The sequence below is a fragment of the Mandrillus leucophaeus genome, unplaced genomic scaffold (genome assembly GCF_000951045.1).
Source record: "Mandrillus leucophaeus isolate KB7577 unplaced genomic scaffold, Mleu.le_1.0 Scaffold62, whole genome shotgun sequence".
In the NCBI taxonomy this organism is placed as follows: Eukaryota; Metazoa; Chordata; class Mammalia; order Primates; family Cercopithecidae; genus Mandrillus; species Mandrillus leucophaeus.
The window spans coordinates 3,825,579-3,835,225 of record NW_012106697.1 but is presented as its reverse complement, the minus strand read 5'-3'; the positions used below and the strand labels follow the sequence as shown (position 1 = coordinate 3,835,225).

General features: G+C 47.9%; 1 pseudogene; it reads left to right on the top strand.

Annotated features, from left to right (window-relative positions):
- The first annotated feature begins 9,027 nt into the window (after window positions 1-9,027).
- LOC105553979 overlaps window positions 9,028-9,647 on the top strand; it is a 7,176-nt pseudogene continuing 6,556 nt past the window's right edge.

Genomic DNA, 9,647 nt, shown 5'->3' with positions numbered 1-9,647 from the left:
CCTCAGCCTCCCGAGTAGCTGGGACTACAGGCGCCCGCCACCTCGCCCGGCTAGTTTTTTGTAGTTTTAGTAGAGACGGGGTTTCACTGTGTTCACCAGGATGGTCTCGATCTCCTGACCTCGTGATCCACCCGTCTCGGCCTCCCAAAGTGCTGGGATTACAGGCTTAAGCCACCGCGCCCGGCCTATTTATTTATTTATTTATTTTTGAGACGGAGTCTCGCTCTGTCACCCAGGCTGGAGTGCAGTGGCGCAATCTCCCCTCACTGCAAGCTCCGCCTCCCGGGTTCACTCCATTCTCCTGCCTCAGCCTCCTGAGTAGCTGGGACTACAGGCCCCGCCTACACGCCTGGCTAATTTTTTGTGTTTTTAGTAGAGACTGGGATTCCCCGTGTTCGCCAGGATGGTCTTGATCTCCTGACCTCGTAATCCGCTTGCCTTGGCCTCCCAAAGTGCTGGGATTACAGGTGTGAGCCACTGCGCCCGGCCACTTTGAGTTACTTTTCTTTCTCACACCAATGAACCCCTTTTTTGTCAAAGCTAGTTTGGGGGGGATTTCTGCCACTTGCAACCAAAGGATTCCTCATTGACATTCTGTATAGCAAGGATTTTAAAACTGTGTTTTGGCTCAGCGCAGTGGCTCACGCCTTTAATCCTAGCATTTTGGGAGTCCGAAGAGGGGCAGATCACCCAGGGTCAGGAGTTCGAGACCAGCCTGGCCAACAAGACGAAACCCTGTCTCTACTAAAAATACAAAAATTAGCCAGGCGTGGTGGTGCACGTCTGTAGTCCCAGCTACTTGGGAGGCTGATACAGGAGAATCGCTTGAACCCGGGAGGCAGAGGTTGCAGTGAGCCAAGATCATGCCACTACATTCCAGCCTGGGTGACAGAGTGAGACCCTGTCAAAAAAAAAAGGCAGTTAATAGAAGAGTACTAGAAAACGGCAAGTAAGTATGTGAAAAGAGGTTAAGCTTTACTAGTAATCATGTAAATACAAACCAAAACGACAGTGGGATAACTTCTTTTGCTTATCAGATTATCAGTCTTTAAAAGTTTTGCCCGCAGTCTGGGCGCGGTGGCTCACACCTGGATTACACCTGTAATCCCAGCACTTTGGGAGGCTGAGGCTGGCGGATCATGAGGTCAGGAGATCGAGACCATCCTGGCTAACACAGTGAAAACCCGTCTCTACTAAAAATACAAAAAATTAGGGCATGGTGGCAGCCACCTGTAGTCCCAGCTACTCGGGAGGCTGAGGCAGGAGAATGGTGTGAACCCGGGAGGCAGCGCTTGCAGTGAGGGGAGATCGCGCCGCTGCACTCCAGCCTGGGCAACAGAGCCAGACTCCATTTAAAAAAAGAAAAAAGTTTTGCCCGCATCTCAGCCGGGCATGGTGGCTCACACTTGTAATCCCAGCACTTAGGGAGGACAAGGCGGGTGGATCACCTGAGGTCAAGAATTTGAGACCAGCCTAGCCAACATGGTGAAACTCCATCTCTACTAAAAAAATACAAAAGTTAGCCGGTGTGGCGGCAAGCACCTGTAATCCCAGCTACTCAGGAGGCTGAGACAGGAGAATTGCTCGAACTTGGGAGGCAGTTGCAGTGAGCTGAGGTTGAGCCACCGCACTCCAGCCTGGGCAACAGAGCAAGAACTCCGTCCCCCGCCACCCGTTCCCCTCCTGCCAAAAAAAAAAAAAAAAGACTCTTGCCCGCATCCATGTTAGTGAGTAAGGAAATAGATCCTCTCATTCACTGTTGCTGGGATTGAATTACTGAAGCCTTTGTTGAAAGTATCTATCAGTGTTTATTAAAAATGTTTAAATGCATGTACCTTTCAACATAGCAATTTTACTTCTGGAAATTTATCTGACAGAAATAAGAGCAAGTTGTTTTCTGATATCCATCCACGCTGCCTTCCTCAGTAACAGAGCCTGTGACGCTGAGTTGGGCACATGGTCACCTGGAATAATGATGTTTCCCATCACACTTTAGAGTTAGGTTTGATCTTGCACTGCAGTTCTGGCAATACAATATGCACAGAAGCAGCAGCTTCCAGGAAGTAACCTCTGAAAGGAGGAGTGATGCTCTCTGGGACTTGTTTCTTTCTTCCTCCTGTAATACAGGCTGCTGGCTGGAGCTCTGGGAGCAAGATGGGCCATGCAGGATTCTTGGGAGTGGAAGCTGTGAAGGGCAGAGACAGCAAGGTAGCAGGAGCCTGAGCCCCGAATCCAGGGAGCTCCAGACCAGTCCTGACCTGACCTCCTCCAGACTTCTTGAACATAAGACAGTGAAATATCTATCTTGGCAACAAACATGTGAAAAAAATGGTCAACATCACCAATCACCAAGGAAATGCAAATGAAAACTACAGTGAAATACCATTTTACCCCAGTCAGAATGGCCCTTATTAAAAATTTTTTAAAGAAAGAATTTGGCACAGATGTGGTGAAAAGGGAACACTTATACACTATTGGTGGGGATGTAAATTAGTACAACCTCTATGGAAAACGGTATGGAGATTTATCAAGGAACTAAAAGTAGACCAACCTGCCATTCAATCCAGCAATCCTACTACTGGGCATCAACCCAAAGGAAAAGAAGTCATTATATCAAAAGAAACTTGCATACTTATGTTTATTGCAGCACAATTCACAATTGCAACGATATCAAACCAACCCAGGTACCCACTGACCAATGAATGAATATAGAAAATGTGGTATATGTATACCGTGGAATACTACCCAGCCATAAAAAAGAGTGAAATCACGTCTTCTGCAGCACTTTGGATGGAACTGGAGGCCATTATCCTAAGTGAAGTAACTCAGAAATGGAAAACCAAGTACCAGATGTTTTCACTTGTAAGTGGGAGCTAAGCTATGGGTATGCAAAGGCATACAGAGTGGTATGATGGACACTGGGGACAGAGAAGGGGGAGGGTGGGAGGGGGTGAGGAATAAGGAATCACCTGTTGGGGACAATGTACAGTATTCCAGGGATGGGTGCACTAAAAATCCAGATTTCACCAATACACAGTTCATCCATGTAACCAAAAACCACTTGTACCCCTAAAACTATTGAAATAAAAATAAATGAATGCAAATATTTTAAAAATCGATCTTGGCTAAGCCACAATTATTTGGGTCATTCTTTTGCTCTCCAAGCCCCGTCCTAACTAATTCGAATACGTAAAGATGTAGGGTTGGCCCTCCATATCCCTGGATTCTGCATCCATGGATTCTACCAACCACAGATGGAAATTTTTTGTATTTTAAATGGTGGTTGTGTCTGAACTGAACATACACTGATTTTTTCTTGTCATTATTCCCTAAACAATATAGTAAAACAGTAAATTATGTAGCATTTACATTGTATTAGGTATTATAAATAGTCTGGAGATTATTTAAACTGTACAAGAAGATGTGTGTAGGTTCTATGGAAATACTATGCCATTTTATATCAGGGGATTTCGTATCTGACTTGGGGCATTGTAGAACCAACCCTCCATGGATACTGAGTGACAACTATAGATACAGATAGGTTTATTGAAGTGTTGTCTGAAATAATAATAAATAACAATCTGAATATCTGTTGATAAGGCAATGGTTGAGTCTACGGTGGGTCATTTGTTTGTTCATTTGACAGATATTTTTGAGCATCTACTCTGAGTCTGGATAAAAGGAGACAAAACTGTCCCTTCATGGGATTCACATTCAAATGGGGAACATCCAAATTATGGGATATGACGAAGTTATTAAAAAGAACAAGCCGTTATGTATGTACTATTGTTCTGGATACATTGCTTATTTATTCTGATTTATGCTTAGAGATGGAGTCTTGCTCTGTCACCCAGGCTGGAGTACAGTGGCGTGGTCTCGGTTCACCTCTACCTCTGCCTCCCGGGTTCAAGCAATTCTCCTGTCTCAGCCTCCTGAGTAGCTGGGATTACAGGTGTGCACCATCATGCCCAGCTAATTTTTGTATTTGAGTAGAGACGGGGCTTCCCCATGTTGGCCAGGCTGGTCTCCAACTCCTGGCCTTAAGCGGTCTGCCCGCCCCAGCCTCCCAAACTGTTGGGATCACAAGCGTGCGCCACTGTGCCCAGCCTGAATACACCATTTAGCTTAAAAGTTAGAGATACGCCATATTAACCTTTCATTTTTATTTTTTAATTTTCTGTACTCTTGCTAATCTGGCATCTTAAGGTGTTGCTGATCATGGAGAAACCGATCCTCCCAGGCTGGCTAATTCCTACAACAGCAAATGACTCCCCTGGGAATGCACTTCACATTTTCATGAATCCAGAGCCCATCCCTGCCACCTCCCTCCTTTACTGACCTCTGCCAGGTTGGGCCACTGTCCCTCTGCTCGAATCACACCAGGCCCAGGCACAAGCAACTGGGGTAGTGCCTATATCCATTATTCAGACTAGGCACTCCTGTACCTGCCTGTCCTGCTGACGCTGCATTGCCCATCTCTTCCCAGGAAACCACAATAAAGGCTCTTGGCCAGCCTTTGCCCTCACTCCTGCTGCCTTCTGATTGACCCTGGCACTTTCCCAAGTGGCCCTGCCTGTTATAGTGTTCCTCTCCTCTCAGGAAATGGGAATAATAAACTATCTCTTTTCTTTGGAGACAGACAGGCTCTCGCTCTGTCACCCACGCTGGAGTGCAGTGGCGCAATCATAGCTCACTGCAGCCTCCAACTCCTGGCTCAAGTGATTCCCTTGTCTCAGCCTCCCGAATAGCTGGGACTCAGGTGTGCACCACCGTGCTTGGCTAATTATTTTCATTTTTATTTTTGTAGATATGAAGTCTCAATATGTTGTCTCAAACTGCTGGCCTCAAGTGATCCTCCTACCTTGGCTGCCTGAAGTACTGGGATTAGAGGCACATGCTGCCGTGCCTGGCCAAAACTGTGTTTTTAATAGCAGTTGTTTCCTGATTAGTTGGCCTCACCATACCTGAATAATAATGAAACCTACATTTTAAAACATATAGTGTGATCCTATTTTATGTTTTAAAAATCTACAAATACATGTGTTTGCATGTGTTTCAAAAAATAAATGAAAATTCAGGGATAGAGATTAAAAAAATTGTTAACAGTCAGCTGGGCACATTGGCTCACGCCTGTAATCCCAGCACTTTAGAAGGCCAAGGTGGGTGGACTACTTGAGGCCAGGAGTTTGAGACCAGCCTGGGCAACATGGGAAACCCTGTCTCTACTAAAAGAAATACAAAAATCATCTGGGCAGGTGTGGTGGCACGCGCCTGTCATCCCAGCTACTCTTGAAGCTGAGTCAGGAGAACTGCTCGAACCCGGGAAGTGGAGGTTGCAGTCAGCTGAGATTGTGCCACTGCACTCCAGCCTGGGCGACAGAGCAAGACTTTGTCCCCCACCACAAAAAAAAAATTGTTAACCGTAATTATGCCAAGGAAGTATGTTCCAACTATTGGAGGCAAAGATGACTCATTTTACTTTAGGCATTCCAGCATTCATTGAATCTTTACAGAAGCATGTGTGGCTTTTGTAAGAAAATGAAATACACACATATATATATATATATATATATTGCATTTCATTCTTTCCCTCTCCTCTCACCTCCTTCCTCTGTCACACCTGAGCTGTGTACACCTGGGACTTCTGGCGCTGTGCCCGGCAGCTCAGCCGTCTGCTCGGCCACACGTCCCCTCTGGAGGGCGGCTTTCCCTGCATCGCTTCAGACCCTCCCCATCTTCTCTAAATGTGTTGAAATACCTAGCCTGCTGAATGCACCTCTGTATCATTAGCATTGTGGGATTAGTGCTGTTTTGTTACTCGCAATCACTTGAATGGGATCTCCAGGAGAAAAGGAATATAGAATCTCAGAAGGCTGGTGATCTCTGTAGGTAGCAAGTCCCTGCATAAGAGTCAGGCATCCAGCACCTTGTCCTGTCTGAGAATGTAACGGGGCCTAGGATGGTTAGCCACAGTCAAACGGTGGGAGGAATAGGCCCAGCCCTTGACAAAGATCCTCACACTGAGATGGGTCAGGCCCTTGAAAAACAATAAATCTTTACTTGTAGGGACCACAGGGAAATTCAGTCCAGCAAACTAAACATTTGGAATCTACCTGCCTGGAAAACAGCTGGTATCGTAGCCAAGCAGTTGGTGGGGAAGTGGAGGGGGTTTCCAATACACATAGGGTCCCGTCTGAGAGTGGGACAGAGGAGTGGGGCTTGCGGGATGGATAGTTTCGGGGAGCACATTCTGGGGTCAGGCAGCCTGTAAGAGAGAAGTCAGCTCAAGTTCAGGAACAGGCAGCCAGTCCTAGGTAGAGGCATCATGCTGTCACCAAATGTGTGTGGAGCACCTTCCCTGAGCCTGCAGGACCAGCAGGAGCGAGCCAGTACTCACCACGGCGATGACCTGGCTGGAGCCTGGGGCAGGGCCCTGCATCCCGGCCTACTCAATGCTGAGTGCCAGAGTGTGCCTCCTGTCCACAGACAGGATGCTATCGACCACAAATCACAACGATGCCACTTTACCAGTCGTGTGACTTAACTTCTCTGAGCCTCATTGTTCTTGTTTCAAAAACGAAAAGAATGAACCCCAGCTCGTGGGGCTGCTGCAGTGTTAAACGAGTAACCCCATGTACTGAGCAGCCTCTCACTCCTGCAGCCAGCTCACCTGCTTGCGCTGTGGGCCCCTGAGGTGCTGGGAGGTAGGTGGGCTTTCCTGTGGAGTAACCAGTTTCAGAGATTGGCTATGAGTCCTTTGGAGACTTGACTAGCTCAAACTCCTCGGAGCTCAGCGGGGCCTGAGGGCAGTCTCCAGATTTGACTCAAATTATTTCAAGGAAGGGGAAAAAAGAGACATCTGAAGCCCACGAAACTTACCTTGTTGGCCAGACGTGGTGGCTCACGTCTGTAATCCCAGCACTTTGGGAGGCCAAGGCAGGCGGATCACGAGGTCAGGAGTTGGAGGGCAGCCTGGCGAACACAGTGAAATCCCGTCTCTACTAAACATACAAAAACTAGCCGGGCGTGGTGGCATGCACCTGTAGTCCCAGCTACTCGGGAGGCTGAGGCAGGAGAATCGCTTGAACCTGGGAGGCGGAGCTTGCAGTGAGCCGAAACGGGGCCATTGCACTCCAGCCTGGGCGACAGGGGAAGACTCTGTTAACCTGCCACATACGTGGAGTGAGAGAGAAACCAGGATCTTCCAGGCTCCCAGGCCTTTCCGACTTTGGTAAATTCCAGCACAAATAGGGAAGGAAAACACTGAGGGCTGTCTCTGGTAAGTGAAGGTGGATAAATAATAGTGCTCCTTTATCTGGATCCTCCGATCTCAGGATTTCAAAGAATGCTAGACAAGGACCTAGTGGCAGGTAAGATTTTTCTCTATTTTCTAGATGGGTAGTTGGAGGCTCAGTTGATAGGTGGGAACAGAATCAAGAATGCAGTGTAGGTCAGACGCTTTAGAGCTGAGAAGGGGTGTCATAGATGCGTGAATGCAGGGGTTTTCAAATTTAAGTGTGCATCCGAATACGTGAGACGATCTTTCAAAATGCACACTCACGGGCCTCACCCCAGGAGACTCTGATTCAGGAAATCTGGGCATGGGTCTTGGATTTTAAACCTTAACATAGGCTTTCAGGTGCTGTGTTTATCATACTCTGAGAAACTCTGGTCTAGGGAGAGTCGGGAGGCTGTGTCTTCTCTTCGGAGATTGGCCCCGGAGTGACGAGGCACATCTCTGGGTATTTTATCCAAGGATAGAAATCTATAACAATTCTACTATCAGACTTTATCCTAGAGGGAAAGGCATAACAGAATACACACTCAAGGGGCCTAGGCACACTCAGTGTTTCTTTTTCTTTTTTCTTTTATTTGAGAAAGGGTCTCACTCTGTTGCTCAGGCTGGAATGCAGTGGCATAATCACGGCTCACTGCAGCCTGGAACTCCTGGGCTCAAGTGATCCTCCCACCTCAGCCTCCCAAGTGACTGGGTCTATGGGTGTGCACCACCACGCCCAGCTAATTTTTTCTTTTTTTTTTTTTTTTTAGAAATAGAGTCTTGCTATGTTGCCCAGGCTGGTCTCAAACTCCTGGGCTCAAGCGATCCTTGGCCTTCCCACGTATTGGGATTACAGGTGTGAGCCACTGCACTCAGCCAAGACTCTTTCTATAAGGCCACATTCACAGGTCTCAGGTGCACAGATCTTTTTGGGGGACATCATTCTACCCATCACACCTCCCCCAACTCCCCACCACTATGGTCATTAGTTACTACAGCATCACTGAGGGTCAGTCTCCACTATAGCTAACCTCACAGGCAGGAACCACATGTAAACATAGGTTCTGTAGTGCCCAGTGCCTGGAACATATTAGGCACTCAATTTTCTTTTCTTTTTTTTTTTTCTTTTTTCTTTTTCTTTTTTTGACACAGAGTTTCAATCTTGTTGCCTAGGTTACAATGCAGTGGCGTGATCTCCACTCACTGCAACCTCTGCCTCCCGAGTTCAAACAATTCTCATGCCTCAGCCTCCCGAGTAGCTGAGATTACAGGCATGCGCCACCACGTCAGGCTACTTTTTCTATTATTAGTAGAAACAGGGTTTCTCCATTCTCCATGTTGGTCAGGCTGGTCTCAAACTTCCGACCTCAGGTGATCCGCCCACCTCGGCCTCCCAAAGTGCTGGGATTACAGGTGTGAGTCACCATGCCTGGTCAACGTACTCAATTTTCATTCAATACATTTTGTTTCATTGATCTGCTTGTTGGATAATCCAGTAGGTACTGTTTTATTAAGTATTTGTGTAGTTTAATAAAATGCATTACTAGCATTAACAGTTATTGGATATAGTTACTCCTAAAATTGCATAGCTACTGCAGCATTCTTTAAAAGACACACTGAACTGCATGGTGGCATAAATCACTCCTCAGCACTCCTGTTTTTAAAAATGTCTTCCACTCTTTCCCATGTGTGAAAGTCCCAGACTTGTGGAGCTGTGGATTCTGGAACTGCGCAAGTCAGGGCTCACCATGAAGCCAGGTTTTAGTCCCTGTGGGGTAGCTTCGGCAGCTGAGGGGGCATTGGTGTCCGTGGCAGTTGTGGTGGGGTCAAGGAGGCTTTGGTGAGGACTGAGGTCCGGGTGGAGGTGAAGGAACAGAGGGAGGAAGTGAAGGAGGAGGAAGAGGTGGTGGGGAGGAGGAAGAGGTGATGGGGGAGAGGAGGAGGCAGTAAGGCAAGAGGAAAAGGAGGTAGGGGGAGGAGGAAGAGGTGGTGGGGGAGGAGAAGGAGGTAAAGGAAGAGGAAGAAGAGGTAGGGGGAAGAGGAAGAGGTGGTGGGGGAGGAGGAAGAGCTGGTGTGGGAGGAGGATGAGGTGGTGGGGGAGGAGGAAGAGCTAGTGGGGTGGAGGAGGAGATGGGGGAGAAGGAGGAAGGGGTGGTGTGGGGAGGAGGAAGAGGTGGTAGGGGAGGAGGAAGAGGTGGTGAGGGAGGAGGATGAGGTGGTGGGGGAGGAGAAAGAGGTGGTAGGGTGGAGGAGGAGATGGGGGAGAAGGAGGAAGAGGTGGTGGGGGAGGAGGAAGAGGTGGTGGGGGGAGGAGGAAGAGGTGGAGGAGGAGGAGGAAGAGGTGGTGGGGGAGGAGGAAGACGTGGTG